Source organism: Mycteria americana, unplaced genomic scaffold (genome assembly GCF_035582795.1).
Source record: "Mycteria americana isolate JAX WOST 10 ecotype Jacksonville Zoo and Gardens unplaced genomic scaffold, USCA_MyAme_1.0 Scaffold_51, whole genome shotgun sequence".
Taxonomy (NCBI): Eukaryota; Metazoa; Chordata; class Aves; order Ciconiiformes; family Ciconiidae; genus Mycteria; species Mycteria americana.
Window position 1 is genome coordinate 154217 of NW_027445637.1, and position 19277 is coordinate 173493.

The following is a 19277-nucleotide window of genomic DNA, read 5'->3' on the forward strand; positions in this document are numbered from 1 at the left end:
GTCTGTCTACCAGCGAATGCAGTTCCAAGGGACAGTGAAAACCAGCTACAGCTTTCCGTGCTGGCAGCTTTCCTGTGGGCGCAATCGCTGGACGTTTCGAATTTGGCAGCCGGGCTCTCCGAGAGAGAAATACACAGTGTTGCCCCTTTACGAACGAAAGCTGTTGCAGAACGTGAATGTCTGTCTACCAGCGAATGCAGTTCCAAGGGACAGTGAAAACCAGCTACAGCTTTCCGTGCTGGCAGCTTTCCTGTGGGCGCAATCGCTGGACGTTTCGAATTTGGCAGCCGGGCTCTCCGAGAGAGAAATACACAGTGTTGCCCCTTTACAAACGAAAGCTGTTGCAGAACGCGAATGTCTGTCTACCAGCGAATGCAGTTCCAAGGGACAGTGAAAACCAGCTACAGATTTCCGTGCTGGCAGCTTTCCTGTGGGCGCAATCGCTGGACGTTTCGAATTTGGCAGCCGGGCTCTCCGAGAGAGAAATACACAGTGTTGCCCCTTTACGAACGAAAGCTGTTGCAGAACGCGAATGTCTGTGTAGCAGTGAATGCAGTTCCAAGGGACAGTGAAAGCCAGCTACAGCATTCCGTGCTGGCAGCTTTCCTGTGGGCGCAATCGCTGGACGTTTCGAATTTGGCAGCCGGGCTCTGCGAGAGAGAAATACAGAGTGTTGCCTCATTACGAACGAAAGCTTTTGTAGAACACGAATGTCTGTCTACCAGCGAATGCAGTTCCAAGGGACAGTGAAAACCAGCTACAGCTTTCCGGTCTGGCAGCTTTCCTGTGGGCGCAATCGCTGGACGTTTCGAATTTGGCAGCCGGGCTCTCCGAGAGAGAAATACACAGTGTTGCCCCTTTACGAACGAAAGCTGTTGCAGAACGCGAATGTCTGTCTACCAGCGAATGCAGTTCCAAGGGACAGTGAAAACCAGCTACAGCTTTCCGTGCTGGCAGCTTTCCTGTGGGCGCAATCGCTGGACGTTTCGAATTTGGCATCCGGGCTCTCCGAGAGAGAAATACACAGTGTTGCCCCTTTACAAACGAAAGCTGTTGCAGAACGCGAATGTCTGTCTACCAGCGAATGCAGTTCCAAGGGACAGTGAAAACCAGCTACAGCTTTCCGTGCTGGCAGCTTTCCTGTGGGCGCAATCGCTGGACGTTTCGAATTTGGCAGCCGGGCTCTCCCAGAGAGAAATACACACTGTTGCCCCTTTACGAACGAAAGCTTTTGCAGAACGCGAATGTCTGTGTAGCAGTGAATGCAGTTCCAAGGGACAGTGAAAGCCAGCTACAGCTTTCCGGGCTGGCAGCTTTCCTGTGGGCGCAATCGCTGGACGTTTCGAATTTGGCAGCCGGGCTCTCCGAGAGAGAAATACACAGTGTTGCCCCATTACGAAACAAAGCTTTTGCAGAACGCGAATGTCTGTCTACCAGCGAATGCAGTTCCAAGGGACAGTGAAAACCAGCTACAGCTTTCCGTGCTGGCAGCTTTCCTGTGGGCGCAATCGCTGAACTTTTCAAATTTGGCAGTCGGTCTCTCCGAGAGAGAAATACACAGTGTTGCCCCATTACCAACCAAAGCTTTTGCAGAACGCGAATGTCTGTCTACCAGCGAATGCAGTTCCAAGGGACAGTGAAAACCAGCTACAGCTTTCCGTGCTGGCAGCTTTCCTGTGGGCGCAATCGCTGGACGTTTCGAATTTGGCAGCCGGGCTCTCCGAGAGAGAAATACACAGTGTTGCCCCTTTACGAACGAAAGCTGTTGCAGAACGTGAATGTCTGTCTACCAGCGAATGCAGTTCCAAGGGACAGTGAAAACCAGCTACAGCTTTCCGTGCTGGCAGCTTTCCTGTGGGCGCAATCGCTGGACGTTTCGAATTTGGCAGCCGGGCTCTCCGAGAGAGAAATACACAGTGTTGCCCCTTTACAAACGAAAGCTGTTGCAGAACGCGAATGTCTGTCTACCAGCGAATGCAGTTCCAAGGGACAGTGAAAACCAGCTACAGCTTTCCGTGCTGGCAGCTTTCCTGTGGGCGCAATCGCTGGACGTTTCGAATTTGGCAGCCGGGCTCTCCGAGAGAGAAATACAGAGTGTTGCCCCATTACGAACGAAAGCTGTTGCAGAACGCGAATGTCTGTGTAGCAGCGAATGCAGTTCCAAGGGACAGTGAAAACCAGCTACAGCTTTCCGTGCTGGCAGCTTTCCTGTGGGCGCAATCGCTGGACGTTTCGAATTTGGCAGCCGGGCTCTCCGAGAGAGAAATACACAGTGTTGCCCCATTACGAACCAAAGCTGTTGCAGAACGCGAATGTCTGTCTACCAGCGAATGCAGTTCCAAGGGACAGTGAAAACGAGCTACAGCTTTCCGTGGTGGGAGCTTTCCTGTGGGCGCAATCGCTGAACTTTTCAAATTTGGCAGTCGGTCTCTCCGAGAGAGAAATACACAGTGTTGCCCCATTACCAACCAAAGCTTTTGCAGAACGCGAATGTCTGTCTACCAGCGAATGCAGTTCCAAGGGACAGTGAAAACCAGCTACAGCTTTCCGTGCTGGCAGCTTTCCTGTGGGCGCAATCGCTGAACTTTTCAAATTTGGCAGCCGGGTTCTCCGAGAGAGAAATACACAGTGTTGCCCCTTTACCAACCAAAGCTTTTGCAGAACGCGAATGTCTGTCTACCAGCGAATGCAGTTCCAAGGGACAGTGAAAACCAGCTACAGCTTTCCGTGCTGGCAGCTTTCCTGTGGGCGCAATCGCTGGACGTTTCGAATTTGGCAGCCGGGCTCTCCGAGAGAGAAATACACAGTGTTGCCCCTTTACGAACGAAAGCTGTTGCAGAACGCGAATGTCTGTGTAGCAGCGAATGCAGTTCCAAGGGACAGTGAAAACCAGCTACAGCTTTCCGTGCTGGCAGCTTTCCTGTGGGAGCAATCGCTGGACGTTTCGAATTTGGCAGCCGGGCTCTCCGAGAGAGAAATACACAGTGTTGCCCCATTACCAACCAAAGCTGTTGCAGAACGCGAATGTCTGTCTACCAGCGAATGCAGTTCCAAGGGACAGTGAAAACCAGCTACAGCTTTCCGTGCTGGCAGCTTTCCTGTGGGCGCAATCGCTGGACGTTTCGAATTTGGCAGCCGGGCTCTCCGAGAGAGAAATACACAGTGTTGCCCCTTTACGAACGAAAGCTTTTGCAGAACGCGAATGTCTGTTTACCAGCGAATGCAGTTCCAAGGGACATTGAAAACCAGCTAGTACTTTCCGTGCTGGGAGCTTTCCTGTGGGCGCAATCACTGGACGTTTCGAATTTGGCAGCCGGGCTCTCCGAGAGAGAAATACACAGTGTTGCCCCTTTACGAAACAAAGCTGTTGCAGAACGCGAATGTCTGTGTAGCAGCGAATGCAGTTCCAAGGGACAGTGAAAACCAGCTACAGCTTTCCGTGCTGGCAGCTTTCCTGTGGGCGCAATCGCTGGACGTTTCGAATTTGGCAGCCGGGCTCTCCGAGAGAGAAATACACAGTGTTGCCTCATTACGAACGAAAGCTGTTGCAGAACGCGAATGTCTGTCTACCAGCGAATGCAGTTCCAAGGGACAGTGAAAACCAGCTACAGCTTTCCGTGCTGGGAGCTTTCCTGTGGGCGCAATCGCTGGACGTTTCGAATTTGGCAGCCGGGCTCTCCCAGAGAGAAATACACAGTGTTGCCCCTTTACGAACGAAAGCTTTTGCAGAACGCGAATGTCTGTCTACCAGCGAATGCAGTTCCAAGGGACAGTGAAAACCAGCTACAGCTTTCCGTGCTGGGAGCTTTCCTGTGGGCGCAATCGCTGGACGTTTCGAATTTGGCAGCCGGGCTCTCCGAGAGAGAAATACACAGTGTTGCCCCATTACGAAACAAAGCTGTTGCAGAACGCGAATGTCTGTGTAGCAGCGAATGCAGTTCCAAGGGACAGTGAAAGCCAGCTACAGCTTTCCGTGCTGGCAGCTTTCCTGTGGGCGCAATCGCTGGACGTTTCGAATTTGGCAGCCGGGCTCTCCGAGAGAGAAATACACAGTGTTGCCCCATTACGAACCAAAGCTTTTGCAGAACGCGAATGTCTGTCTACCAGCGAATGCAGTTCCAAGGGACAGTGAAAACCAGCTACAGCTTTCCGTGCTGGGAGCTTTCCTGTGGGCGCAATCGCTGGACGTTTCGAATTTGGCAGCCGGGCTCTCCGAGAGAGAAATACACAGTGTTGCCTCATTACGAACGCAAGCTTTTGCAGAACGCGAATGTCTGTGTAGCAGCGAATGCAGTTCCAAGGGACAGTGAAAACCAGCTACAGCTTTCCGTGCTGGCAGCTTTCCTGTGGGCGCAATCGCTGGACGTTTCGAATTTGGCAGCCGGGCTCTCCGAGAGAGAAATACACAGTGTTGCCCCATTACCAACCAAAGCTTTTGCAGAACGCGAATGTCTGTGTAGCAGCGAATGCAGTTCCAAGGGACAGTGAAAACCAGCTACAGCTTTCCGTGCTGGCAGCTTTCCTGTGGGCGCAATCGCTGAACTTTTCAAATTTGGCAGCCGGGTTCTCCGAGAGAGAAATACACAGTGTTGCCCCTTTACCAACCAAAGCTTTTGCAGAACGCGAATGTCTGTCTACCAGCGAATGCAGTTCCAAGGGACAGTGAAAACCAGCTACAGCTTTCCGTGCTGGCAGCTTTCCTGTGGGCGCAATCGCTGGACGTTTCGAATTTGGCAGCCGGGCTCTCCGAGAGAGAAATACACAGTGTTGCCCCTTTACGAACGAAAGCTGTTGCAGAACGCGAATGTCTGTGTAGCAGCGAATGCAGTTCCAAGGGACAGTGAAAACCAGCTACAGCTTTCCGTGCTGGCAGCTTTCCTGTGGGAGCAATCGCTGGACGTTTCGAATTTGGCAGCCGGGCTCTCCGAGAGAGAAATACACAGTGTTGCCCCATTACCAACCAAAGCTGTTGCAGAACGCGAATGTCTGTCTACCAGCGAATGCAGTTCCAAGGGACAGTGAAAACCAGCTACAGCTTTCCGTGCTGGCAGCTTTCCTGTGGGCGCAATCGCTGGACGTTTCGAATTTGGCAGCCGGGCTCTCCGAGAGAGAAATACACAGTGTTGCCCCTTTACGAACGAAAGCTTTTGCAGAACGCGAATGTCTGTTTACCAGCGAATGCAGTTCCAAGGGACAGTGAAAACCAGCTACTACTTTCCGTGCTGGGAGCTTTCCTGTGGGCGCAATCACTGGACGTTTCGAATTTGGCAGCCGGGCTCTCCGAGAGAGAAATACACAGTGTTGCCCCATTACCAACCAAAGCTTTTGCAGAACGCGAATGTCTGTCTACCAGCGAATGCAGTTCCAAGGGACAGTGAAAACCAGCTACAGCTTTCCGTGCTGGCAGCTTTCCTGTGGGCGCAATCGCTGGACGTTTCGAATTTGGCAGCCGGGCTCTCCGAGAGAGAAATACACAGTGTTGCCTCATTACGAACGAAAGCTGTTGCAGAACGCGAATGTCTGTCTACCAGCGAATGCAGTTCCAAGGGACAGTGAAAACCAGCTACAGCTTTCCGTGCTGGGAGCTTTCCTGTGGGCGCAATCGCTGGACGTTTCGAATTTGGCAGCCGGGCTCTCCCAGAGAGAAATACACAGTGTTGCCCCTTTACGAACGAAAGCTTTTGCAGAACGCGAATGTCTGTCTACCAGCGAATGCAGTTCCAAGGGACAGTGAAAACCAGCTACAGCTTTCCGTGCTGGGAGCTTTCCTGTGGGCGCAATCGCTGGACGTTTCGAATTTGGCAGCCGGGCTCTCCGAGAGAGAAATACACAGTGTTGCCCCATTACGAAACAAAGCTGTTGCAGAACGCGAATGTCTGTGTAGCAGCGAATGCAGTTCCAAGGGACAGTGAAAGCCAGCTACAGCTTTCCGTGCTGGCAGCTTTCCTGTGGGCGCAATCGCTGGACGTTTCGAATTTGGCAGCCGGGCTCTCCGAGAGAGAAATACACAGTGTTGCCCCATTACGAACCAAAGCTTTTGCAGAACGCGAATGTCTGTCTACCAGCGAATGCAGTTCCAAGGGACAGTGAAAACCAGCTACAGCTTTCCGTGCTGGCAGCTTTCCTGTGGGCGCAATCGCTGGACGTTTCGAATTTGGCAGCCGGGCTCTGCGAGAGAGAAATACACAGTGTTGCCTCATTACGAACGAAAGCTGTTGCAGAACGCGAATGTCTGTGTAGCAGCGAATGCAGTTCCAAGGGACAGTGAAAACCAGCTACAGCTTTCCGTGCTGGCAGCTTTCCTGTGGGCGCAATCGCTGGACGTTTCGAATTTGGCAGCCGGGCTCTCCGAGAGAGAAATACACAGTGTTGCCCCTTTACGAACGAAAGCTGTTGCAGAACGCGAATGTCTGTCTACCAGCGAATGCAGTTCCAAGGGACAGTGAAAACCAGCTACAGCTTTCCGTGCTGGCAGCTTTCCTGTGGGCGCAATCGCTGGACGTTTGAATTTGGCAGCCGGACTCCACGAGAGAGAAATACACAGTGTTGCCCCATTACGAACCAAAGCTTTTGCAGAACGCGAATGTCTGTCTACCAGCGAATGCAGTTCCAAGGGACAGTGAAAACCAGCTACAGATTTCCGTGCTGGCAGCTTTCATGTGGGCGCAATCGCTGGACGTTTCGAATTTGGCATCCGGGCTCTCCGAGAGAGAAATACACAGTGTTGCCCCTTTACGAACGAAAGCTGTTGCAGAACGCGAATGTCTGTGTAGCAGCGAATGCAGTTCCAAGGGACAGTGAAAACCAGCTACAGCTTTCCGTGCTGGCAGCTTTCCTGTGGGCGCAATCGCTGGACGTTTCGAATTTGGCAGCCGGGCTCTGCGAGAGAGAAATACACAGTGTTGCCTCATTACGAACGAAAGCTTTTGCAGAACACGAATGTCTGTGTAGCAGCGAATGCAGTTCCAAGGGACAGTGAAAACCAGCTACAGCTTTCCGTGCTGGCAGCTTTCCTGTGGGCGCAATCGCTGGACGTTTCGAATTTGGAAGCCGCGCTCTCCGAGAGAGAAATACACAGTGTTGCGTCATTACGAACGAAAGCTTTTGCAGAACACGAATGTCTGTCTACCAGCGAATGCAGTTCCAAGGGACAGTGAAAACCAGCTACAGCTTTCCGTGCTGGCAGCTTTCCTGTGGGCGCAATCGCTGGACGTTTCGAATTTGGCAGCCGGGCTCTCCGAGAGAGAAATACACAGTGTTGCCCCATTACCAACCAAAGCTTTTGCAGAACGCGAATGGCTGTGTAGCAGCGAATGCAGTTCCAAGGGACAGTGAAAACCAGCTACAGCTTTCCGTGCTGGGAGCTTTCCTGTGGGCGCAATCGCTGGACGTTTCGAATTTGGCAGCCGCGCTCTCCGAGAGAGAAATACACAGTGTTGCCCCATTACCAACCAAAGCTTTTGCAGAACGCGAATGTCTGTCTACCAGCGAATGCAGTTCCAAGGGACAGTGAAAACCAGCTACAGCTTTCCGTGCTGGCAGCTTTCCTGTGGGCGCAATCGCTGGACGTTTCGAATTTGGCAGCCGGGTTCTCCGAGAGAGAAATACACAGTGTTGCCCCTTTACCAACCAAAGCTTTTGCAGAACGCGAATGTCTGTCTACCAGCGAATGCAGTTCCAAGGGACAGTGAAAACCAGCTACAGCTTTCCGTGCTGGGAGCTTTCCTGTGGGCGCAATCGCTGGACGTTTCGAATTTGGCAGCCGGGCTCTCCGAGAGAGAAATACACAGTGTTGCCCCTTTACGAACGAAAGCTGTTGCAGAACGCGAATGTCTGTGTAGCAGCGAATGCAGTTCCAAGGGACAGTGAAAACCAGCTACAGCTTTCCGTGCTGGCAGCTTTCCTGTGGGCGCAATCGCTGGACGTTTCGAATTTGGCAGCCGGGCTCTCCGAGAGAGAAATACACAGTGTTGCCCCTTTACGAACGAAAGCTGTTGCAGAACGCGAATGTCTGTCTACCAGCGAATGCAGTTCCAAGGGACAGTGAAAACCAGCTACAGCTTTCCGTGCTGGGAGCTTTCCTGTGGGCGCAATCGCTGGACGTTTCGAATTTGGCAGCCGGGCTCTCCCAGAGAGAAATACACAGTGTTGCCCCTTTACGAACGAAAGCTTTTGCAGAACGCGAATGTCTGTTTACCAGCGAATGCAGTTCCAAGGGACAGTGAAAACCAGCTACAGCTTTCCGTGCTGGGAGCTTTCCTGTGGGCGCAATCGCTGGACGTTTCGAATTTGGCAGCCGGGCTCTGCGAGAGAGAAATACACAGTGTTGCCTCATTACGAACGAAAGCTGTTGCAGAACGCGAATGTCTGTCTACCAGCGAATGCAGTTCCAAGGGACAGTGAAAACCAGCTACAGCTTTCCGTGCTGGGAGCTTTCCTGTGGGCGCAATCGCTGGACGTTTCGAATTTGGCAGCCGGGCTCTCCGAGAGAGAAATACACAGTGTTGCCCCATTACGAAACAAAGCTGTTGCAGAACGCGAATGTCTGTGTAGCAGCGAATGCAGTTCCAAGGGACAGTGAAAGCCAGCTACAGCTTTCCGTGCTGGCAGCTTTCCTGTGGGCGCAATCGCTGGACGTTTCGAATTTGGCAGCCGGGTCTCCGAGAGAGAAATACACAGTGTTGCCCCATTACGAACCAAAGCTTTTCCAGAACGCGAATGTCTGTGTAGCAGCGAATGCAGTTCCAAGGGACAGTGAAAACCAGCTACAGCTTTCCGTGCTGGCAGCTTTCCTGTGGGCGCAATCGCTGGACGTTTCGAATTTGGCAGCCGGGCTCTGCGAGAGAGAAATACACAGTGTTGCCTCATTACGAACGAAAGCTGTTGCAGAACGCGAATGTCTGTGTAGCAGCGAATGCAGTTCCAAGGGACAGTGAAAACCAGCTACAGCTTTCCGTGCTGGGAGCTTTCCTGTGGGCGCAATCGCTGGACGTTTCGAATTTGGCAGCCGGGTTCTCCGAGAGAGAAATACACAGTGTTGCCCCTTTACCAACCAAAGCTTTTGCAGAACGCGAATGTCTGTCTACCAGCGAATGCAGTTCCAAGGGACAGTGAAAACCAGCTACAGCTTTCCGTGCTGGCAGCTTTCCTGTGGGCGCAATCGCTGGACGTTTCGAATTTGGCAGCCGGGCTCTCCGAGAGAGAAATACACAGTGTTGCCCCTTTACGAACGAAAGCTGTTGCAGAACGCGAATGTCTGTGTAGCAGCGAATGCAGTTCCAAGGGACAGTGAAAACCAGCTACAGCTTTCCGTGCTGGCAGCTTTCCTGTGGGCGCAATCGCTGGACGTTTCGAATTTGGCAGCCGGGCTCTCCGAGAGAGAAATACACAGTGTTGCCCCTTTACGAACGAAAGCTGTTGCAGAACGCGAATGTCTGTCTACCAGCGAATGCAGTTCCAAGGGACAGTGAAAACCAGCTACAGCTTTCCATGCTGGGAGCTTTCCTGTGGGCGCAATCGCTGGACGTTTCGAATTTGGCAGCCGGGCTCTCCCAGAGAGAAATACACAGTGTTGCCCCTTTACGAACGAAAGCTTTTGCAGAACGCGAATGTCTGTTTACCAGCGAATGCAGTTCCAAGGGACAGTGAAAACCAGCTACTACTTTCCGTGCTGGGAGCTTTCCTGTGGGCGCAATCACTGGACGTTTCGAATTTGGCAGCCGGGCTCTGCGAGAGAGAAATACACAGTGTTGCCCCATTACCAACCAAAGCTTTTGCAGAACGCGAATGTCTGTGTACCAGCGAATGCAGTTCCAAGGGACAGTGAAAAACAGCTACAGCTTTCCGTGCTGGCAGCTTTCCTGTGGGCGCAATCGCTGGACGTTTCGAATTTGGCAGCCGGGCTCTGCGAGAGAGAAATACACAGTGTTGCCCCATTACGAACGAAAGCTGTTGCAAAACGCGAATGTCTGTCTACCAGCGAATGCAGTTCCAAGGGACAGTGAAAACCAGCTACAGCTTTCCGTGCTGGGAGCTTTCCTGTGGGCGCAATCGCTGGACGTTTCGAATTTGGCAGCCGGGCTCTCCGAGAGAGAAATACACAGTGTTGCCCCATTACGAAACAAAGCTGTTGCAGAACGCGAATGTCTGTGTAGCAGCGAATGCAGTTCCAAGGGACAGTGAAAGCCAGCTACAGCTTTCCGTGCTGGCAGCTTTCCTGTGGGCGCAATCGCTGGACGTTTCGAATTTGGCAGCCGGGTCTCCGAGAGAGAAATACACAGTGTTGCCCCATTACGAACCAAAGCTGTTGCAGAACGCGAATGTCTGTGTAGCAGCGAATGCAGTTCCAAGGGACAGTGAAAACCAGCTACAGCTTTCCGTGCTGGCAGCTTTCCTGTGGGCGCAATCGCTGGACGTTTCGAATTTGGCAGCCGGGCTCTGCGAGAGAGAAATACACAGTGTTGCCTCATTACGAACGAAAGCTGTTGCAGAACGCGAATGTCTGTGTAGCAGCGAATGCAGTTCCAAGGGACAGTGAAAACCAGCTACAGCTTTCCGTGCTGGGAGCTTTCCTGTGGGCGCAATCGCTGGACGTTTCGAATTTGGCAGCCGGGCTCTCCGAGAGAGAAATACACAGTGTTGCCCCTTTACGAACGAAAGCTGTTGCAGAACGCGAATGTCTGTCTACCAGCGAATGCAGTTCCAAGGGACAGTGAAAACCAGCTACAGCTTTCCGTGCTGGCAGCTTTCCTGTGGGCGCAATCGCTGGACGTTTCGAATTTGTCAGCCGGGCTCTGCGAGAGAGAAATACACAGTGTTGCCCCATTACGAACCAAAGCTTTTGCAGAACGCGAATGTCTGTCTACCAGCGAATGCAGTTCCAAGGGACAGTGAAAACCAGCTACAGCTTTCCGTGCTGGCAGCTTTCCTGTGGGCGCAATCGCTGGACGTTTCGAATTTGGCAGCCGGGCTCTGCGAGAGAGAAATACACAGTGTTGCCCCTTTACGAACGAAAGCTGTTGCAGAACGCGAATGTCTGTCTACCAGCGAATGCAGTTCCAAGGGACAGTGAAAACCAGCTACAGCTTTCCGTGCTGGCAGCTTTCCTGTGGGCGCAATCGCTGGACGTTTCGAATTTGGCAGCCGGGCTCTCCCAGAGAGAAATACACAGTGTTGCCCCTTTACGAACGAAAGCTTTTGCAGAACGCGAATGTCTGTGTAGCAGCGAATGCAGTTCCAAGGGACAGTGAAAACCAGCTACTGCTTTCCGTGCTGGGAGCTTTCCTGTGGGCGCAATCGCTGGACGTTTCGAATTTGGCAGCCGGGCTCTCCGAGAGAGAAATACACAGTGTTGCCCCATTACCAACCAAAGCTTTTGCAGAACGCGAATGTCTGTCTACCAGCGAATGCAGTTCCAAGGGACAGTGAAAACCAGCTACAGCTTTCCGTGCTGGCAGCTTTCCTGTGGGCGCAATCGCTGGACGTTTCGAATTTGTCAGCCGGGCTCTGCGAGAGAGAAATACACAGTGTTGCCTCATTACGAACGAAAGCTTTTGCAGAACACGAATGTCTGTGTAGCAGCGAATGCAGTTCCAAGGGACAGTGAAAACCAGCTACAGCTTTCCGTGCTGGCAGCTTTCCTGTGGGCGCAATCGCTGGACGTTTCGAATTTGGAAGCCGCGCTCTCCGAGAGAGAAATACACAGTGTTGCCTCATTACGAACGAAAGCTTTTGCAGAACACGAATGTCCGTCTACCAGCGAATGCAGTTCCAAGGGACAGTGAAAACCAGCTACAGCTTTCCGTGCTGGCATCTTTCCTGTGGGCGCAATCGCTGGACGTTTCGAATTTGGCAGCCGCGCTCTCCGAGAGAGAAATACACAGTGTTGCCTCATTACGAACGCAAGCTTTTGCAGAACACGGATGTCCGTCTACCAGCGAATGCAGTTCCAAGGGACAGTGAAAACCAGCTACAGCTTTCCGTGCTGGGAGCTTTCCTGTGGGCGCAATCGCTGGACGTTTCGAATTTGTCAGCCGGGCTCTCCGACAGAGAAATACACAGTGTTGCCTCATTACGAACGAAAGCTGTTGCAGAACGCGAATGTCTGTCTACCAGCGAATGCAGTTCCAAGGGACAGTGAAAACCAGCTACAGCTTTCCGTGCTGGGAGCTTTCCTGTGGGCGCGATCGCTGGACGTTTCGAATTTGGCAGCCGGGCTCTCCCAGAGAGAAATACACAGTGTTGCCCCATTACCAACCAAAGCTTTTGCAGAACGCGAATGTCTGTCTACCAGCGAATGCAGTTCCAAGGGACAGTGAAAACCAGCTACAGCTTTCCGTGCTGGGAGCTTTCCTGTGGGTGCAGTCGCTGGACGTTTCGAATTTGGCAGCCGGGCTCTCCCAGAGAGAAATACACAGTGTTGCCCCATTACGAACCAAAGCTTTTGCAGAACGCGAATGTCTGTCTACCAGCGAATGCAGTTCCAAGGGACAGTGAAAACCAGCTACAGCTTTCCGTGCTGGCAGCTTTCCTGTGGGCGCAATTGCTGGACGTTTCGAATTTGGCAGCCGGGCTCTGCGATAGAGAAATACACAGTGTTGCCTCATTACGAACGAAAGCTGTTGCAGAACGCGAATGTCTGTGTAGCAGCGAATGCAGTTCCAAGGGACAGTGAAAACCAGCTACAGCTTTCCGTGCTGGCAGCTTTCCTGTGGGCGCAATCGCTGGACGTTTCGAATTTGGCAGCCGGGCTCTCCGAGAGAGAAATACACAGTGTTGCCCCTTTACGAACGAAAGCTTTTGCAGAACGCGAATGTCTGTGTAGCAGCGAATGCAGTTCCAAGGGACAGTGAAAACCAGCTACAGCTTTCCGTGCTGGCAGCTTTCCTGTGGGCGCAATCGCTGGACGTTTGAATTTGGCAGACGGACTCTCCGAGAGAGAAATACACAGTGTTGCCCCATTACGAACCAAAGCTTTTGCAGAACGCGAATGTCTGTCTACCAGCGAATGCAGTTCCAAGGGACAGTGAAAACCAGCTACAGCTTTCCGTGCTGGCAGCTTTCCTGTGGGCGCAATCGCTGGACGTTTCGAATTTGGCAGCCGGGCTCTCCGAGAGAGAAATACACAGTGTTGCCCCTTTACGAACGAAAGCTGTTGCAGAACGCGAATGTCTGTCTACCAGCGAATGCAGTTCCAAGGGACAGTGAAAACCAGCTACAGATTTCCGTGCTGGCAGCTTTCCTGTGGGCGCAATCGCTGGACGTTTCGAATTTGGCAGCCGGGCTCTCCGAGAGAGAAATACACAGTGTTGCCCCTTTACGAACGAAAGCTGTTGCAGAACGCGAATGTCTGTGTAGCAGCGAATGCAGTTCCAAGGGACAGTGAAAACCAGCTACAGCTTTCCGTGCTGGCAGCTTTCCTGTGGGCGCAATCGCTGGACGTTTCGAATTTGGCAGCCGGGCTCTCCCAGAGAGAAATACACAGTGTTGCCCCTTTACGAACGAAAGCTTTTGCAGAACACGAATGTCTGTGTAGCAGCGAATGCAGTTCCAAGGGACAGTGAAAACCAGCTACAGCTTTCCGTGCTGGCAGCTTTCCTGTGGGCGCAATCGCTGGACGTTTCGAATTTGGAATCCGCGCTCTCCGAGAGAGAAATACACAGTGTTGCCTCATTACGAACGAAAGCTTTTGCAGAACACGAATGTCTGTCTACCAGCGAATGCAGTTCCAAGGGACAGTGAAAACCAGCTACAGCTTTCCGTGCTGGCAGCTTTCCTGTGGGCGCAATCGCTGGACGTTTCGAATTTGGCAGCCGGGCTCTCCGAGAGAGAAATACACAGTGTTGCCCCATTACCAACCAAAGCTTTTGCAGAACGCGAATGTCTGTGTAGCAGCGAATGCAGTTCCAAGGGACAGTGAAAACCAGCTACAGCTTTCCGTGCTGGCAGCTTTCCTGTGGGCGCAATCGCTGGACGTTTCGAATTTGGCAGCCGCGCTCTCCGAGAGAGAAATACACAGTGTTGCCCCATTACCAACCAAAGCTTTTGCAGAACGCGAATGTCTGTCTACCAGCGAATGCAGTTCCAAGGGACAGTGAAAACCAGCTACAGCTTTCCGTGCTGGCAGCTTTCCTGTGGGCGCAATCGCTGAACTTTTCAAATTAGGCAGCCGGGTTCTCCGAGAGAGAAATACACAGTGTTGCCCCTTTACCAACCAAAGCTTTTGCAGAACGCGAATGTCTGTCTACCAGCGAATGCAGTTCCAAGGGACAGTGAAAACCAGCTACAGCTTTCCGTGCTGGCAGCTTTCCTGTGGGCGCAATCGCTGGACGTTTCGAATTTGGCAGCCGGGCTCTGCGAGAGAGAAATACACAGTGTTGCCCCTTTACGAACGAAAGCTGTTGCAGAACGCGAATGTCTGTCTACCAGCGAATGCAGTTCCAAGGGACAGTGAAAACCAGCTACAGCTTTCCGTGCTGGCAGCTTTCCTGTGGGCGCAATCGCTGGACGTTTCGAATTTGGCAGCCGGGCTCTCCCAGAGAGAAATACACAGTGTTGCCCCTTTACGAACGAAAGCTGTTGCAGAACGCGAATGTCTCTCTACCAGCGAATGCAGTTCCAAGGGACAGTGAAAACCAGCTACAGCTTTCCGTGCTGGGAGCTTTCCTGTGGGCGCAATCGCTGGACGTTTCGAATTTGGCAGCCGGGCTCTCCCAGAGAGAAATACACAGTGTTGCCCCTTTACGAACGAAAGCTGTTGCAGAACGCGAATGTCTGTCTACCAGCGAATGCAGTTCCAAGGGACAGTGAAAACCAGCTACAGCTTTCCGTGCTGGCAGCTTTCCTGTGGGCGCAATCGCTGGACGTTTGAATTTGGCAGCCGGACTCCACGAGAGAGAAATACACAGTGTTGCCCCATTACGAACCAAAGCTTTTGCAGAACGCGAATGTCTGTCTACCAGCGAATGCAGTTCCAAGGGACAGTGAAAACCAGCTACAGCTTTCCGTGCTGGCAGCTTTCCTGTGGGCGCAATCGCTGAACTTTACAAATTTGGCAGCCGGGCTCTCCGAGAGAGAAATACACAGTGTTGCCCCTTTACGAACGAAAGCTGTTGCAGAACGCGAATGTCTGTCTACCAGCGAATGCAGTTCCAAGGGACAGTGAAAACCAGCTACAGCTTTCCGTGCTGGCAGCTTTCCTGTGGGCGCAATCGCTGGACGTTTCGAATTTGGCAGCCGGGCTCTCCCAGAGAGAAATACACAGTGTTGCCCCTTTACGAACGAAAGCTTTTGCAGAATGCGAATGTCTGTTTACCAGCGAATGCAGTTCCAAGGGACATTGAAAACCAGCTAGTACTTTCCGTGCTGGGAGCTTTCCTGTGGGCGCAATCACTGGACGTTTCGAATTTGGCAGCCGGGCTCTGCGAGAGAGAAATACACAGTGTTGCCCCATTACCAACCAAAGCTTTTGCAGAACGCGAATGTCTGTCTACCAGCGAATGCAGTTCCAAGGGACAGTGAAAACCAGCTACAGCTTTCCGTGCTGGCAGCTTTCCTGTGGGCGCAATCGCTGGACGTTTCGAATTTGGCAGCCGGGCTCTCCGAGAGAGAAATACACAGTGTTGCCTCATTACGAACGAAAGCTGTTGCAGAACGCGAATGTCTGTCTACCAGCGAATGCAGTTCCAAGGGACAGTGAAAACCAGCTACAGCTTTCCGTGCTGGCAGCTTTCCTGTGGGCGCAATCGCTGGACGTTTCGAATTTGGCAGCCGGGCTCTCCGAGAGAGAAATACACAGTGTTGCCCCATTACGAAACAAAGCTGTTGCAGAACGCGAATGTCTGTGTAGCAGCGAATGCAGTTCCAAGGGACAGTGAAAGCCAGCTACAGCTTTCCGTGCTGGCAGCTTTCCTGTGGGCGCAATCGCTGGACGTTTCGAATTTGGCAGCCGGGCTCTCCGACAGAGAAATACACAGTGTTGCCCCATTACGAACCAAAGCTTTTGCAGAACGCGAATGTCTGTGTAGCAGCGAATGCAGTTCCAAGGGACAGTGAAAACCAGCTACAGCTTTCCGTGCTGGCAGCTTTCCTGTGGGCGCAATCGCTGGACGTTTCGAATTTGGCAGCCGGGCTCTGCGAGAGAGAAATACACAGTGTTGCCCCATTACGAACCAAAGCTTTTGCAGAACGCGAATGTCTGTCTACCAGCGAATGCAGTTCCAAGGGACAGTGAAAACCAGCTACAGCTTTCCGTGCTGGCAGCTTTCCTGTGGGCGCAATCGCTGGACGTTTCGAATTTGGCATCCGGGCTCTCCGAGAGAGAAATACACAGTGTTGCCCCTTTACGAACGAAAGCTGTTGCAGAACGCGAATGTCTGTCTACCAGCGAATGCAGTTCCAAGGGACAGTGAAAACCAGCTACAGATTTCCGTGCTGGCAGCTTTCCTGTGGGCGCAATCGCTGGACGTTTCGAATTTGGCAGCCGGGCTCTCCGAGAGAGAAATACACAGTGTTGCCCCTTTACGAACGAAAGCTGTTGCAGAACGCGAATGTCTGTCTACCAGCGAATGCAGTTCCAAGGGACAGTGAAAACCAGCTACAGCTTTCCGTGCTGGCAGATTTCCTGTGGGCGCAATCGCTGGACGTTTCGAATTTGGCAGCCGGGCTCTCCCAGAGAGAAATACACAGTGTTGCCCCTTTACGAACGAAAGCTTTTGCAGAACACGAATGTCTGTGTAGCAGCGAATGCAGTTCCAAGGGACAGTGAAAACCAGCTACAGCTTTCCGTGCTGGCAGCTTTCCTGTGGGCGCAATCGCTGGACGTTTCGAATTTGGAATCCGCGCTCTCCGAGAGAGAAATACACAGTGTTGCCTCATTACGAACGAAAGCTTTTGCAGAACACGAATGTCTGTCTACCAGCGAATGCAGTTCCAAGGGACAGTGAAAACCAGCTACAGCTTTCCGTGCTGGCAGCTTTCCTGTGGGCGCAATCGCTGGACGTTTCGAATTTGGCAGGCGGGCTCTCCGAGAGAGAAATACACAGTGTTGCCCCATTACCAACCAAAGCTTTTGCAGAACGCGAATGTCTGTGTAGCAGCGAATGCAGTTCCAAGGGACAGTGAAAACCAGCTACAGCTTTCCGTGCTGGGAGCTTTCCTGTGGGCGCAATCGCTGGACGTTTCGAATTTGGCAGCCGCGCTCTCCGAGAGAGAAATACACAGTGTTGCCCCATTACCAACCAAAGCTTTTGCAGAACGCGAATGTCTGTCTACCAGCGAATGCAGTTCCAAGGGACAGTGAAAACCAGCTACAGCTTTCCGTGCTGACAGATTTCCTGTGGGCGCAATCGCTGAACTTTTCAAATTTGGCAGCCGGACTCCACGAGAGAGAAATACACAGTGTTGCCCCTTTACCAACCAAAGCTTTTGCAGAACGCGAATGTCTGTCTACCAGCGAATGCAGTTCCAAGGGACAGTGAAAACCAGCTACAGCTTTCCGTGCTGGCAGCTTTCCTGTGGGCGCAATCGCTGGACGTTTCGAATTTGGCAGCCGGGCTCTCCGAGAGAGAAATACACAGTGTTGCCCCTTTACGAACGAAAGCTGTTGCAGAACGCGAATGTCTGTCTACCAGCGAATGCAGTTCCAAGGGACAGTGAAAACCAGCTACAGCTTTCCGTGCTGGGAGCTTTCCTGTGGGCGCAATCGCTGGACGTTTCGAATTTGGCAGCCGGGCTCTCCGAGAGAGAAATACACAGTGTTGCCCCTTTACGAACGAAAGCTGTTGCAGAACGCGAATGTCTGTCTACCAGCGAATGCAGTTCCAAGGGACAGTGAAAACCAGCTACAGCTTTCCGTGCTGGCAGCTTTCCTGTGGGCGCAATCGCTGGACGTTTCGAATTTGGCAGCCGGGCTCTCCCAGAGAGAAATACACAGTGTTGCCTCATTACAAACGAAAGGTTTTGCAGAACACGAATGTCTGTGTAGCAGCGAATGCAGTTCCAAGGGACAGTGAAAACCAGCTACAGCTTTCCGTGCTGGCAGCTTTCCTGTGGGCGCAATCGCTGGACGTTTCGAATTTGGAATCCGCGCTCTCCGAGAGAGAAATACACAGTGTTGCCTCATTACGAACGAAAGCTTTTGCAGAACACGAATGTCTGTCTACCAGAGAATGCAGTTCCAAGGGACAGTGAAAACCAGCTACAGCTTTCCGTGCTGGCAGCTTTCCTGTGGGCGCAATCGCTGGACGTTTCGAATTTGGCAGCCGGGCTCTCCGAGAGAGAAATACACAGTGTTGCCCCATTACCAACCAAAGCTTTTGCAGAACGCGAATGTCTGTGTAGCAGCGAATGCAGTTCCAAGGGACAGTGAAAACCAGCTACAGCTTTCCGTGCTGGGAGCTTTCCTGTGGGCGCAATCGCTGGACGTTTCGAATTTGGCAGCCGCGCTCTCCGAGAGAGAAATACACAGTGTTGCCCCTTTACGAACGAAAGCTGTTGCAGAACGCGAATGTCTGTGTAGCAGCGAATGCAGTTCCAAGGGACAGTGAAAACCAGCTACAGCTTTCCGTGCTGGCAGCTTTCCTGTGGGCGCAATCGCTGGACGTTTCGAATTTGGCAGCCGGGCTCTCCGAGAGAGAAATACACAGTGTTGCCCCTTTACGAACGAAAGCTGTTGCAGAACGCGAATGTCTGTCTACCAGCGAATGCAGTTCCAAGGGACAGTGAAAACCAGCTACAGCTTTCCGTGCTGGGAGCTTTCCTGTGGGCGCAATTGCTGGACGTTTCGAATTTGGCAGCCGGGCTCTCCGAGAGAGAAATACACAGTGTTGCCCCTTTACGAACGAAAGCTGTTGCAGAACGCGAATGTCTGTCTACCAGCGAATGCAGTTCCAAGGGACAGTGAAAACCAGCTACAGCTTTCCGTGCTGGCAGCTTTCCTGTGGGCGCAATCGCTGGACGTTTGAATTTGGCAGCCGGACTCCACGAGAGAGAAATACACAGTGTTGCCCCATTACGAACCAAAGCTTTTGCAGAACGCGAATGTCTGTCTACCAGCGAATGCAGTTCCAAGGGACAGTGAAAACCAGCTACAGCTTTCCGTGCTGGCAGCTTTCCTGTGGGCGCAATCGCTGGACGTTTCGAATTTGGCAGCCGGGCTCTCCGAGAGAGAAATACACAGTGTTGCCCCTTTACGAACGAAAGCTGTTGCAGAACGCGAATGTCTGTCTACCAGCGAATGCAGTTCCAAGGGACAGTGAAAACCAGCTACAGATTTCCGT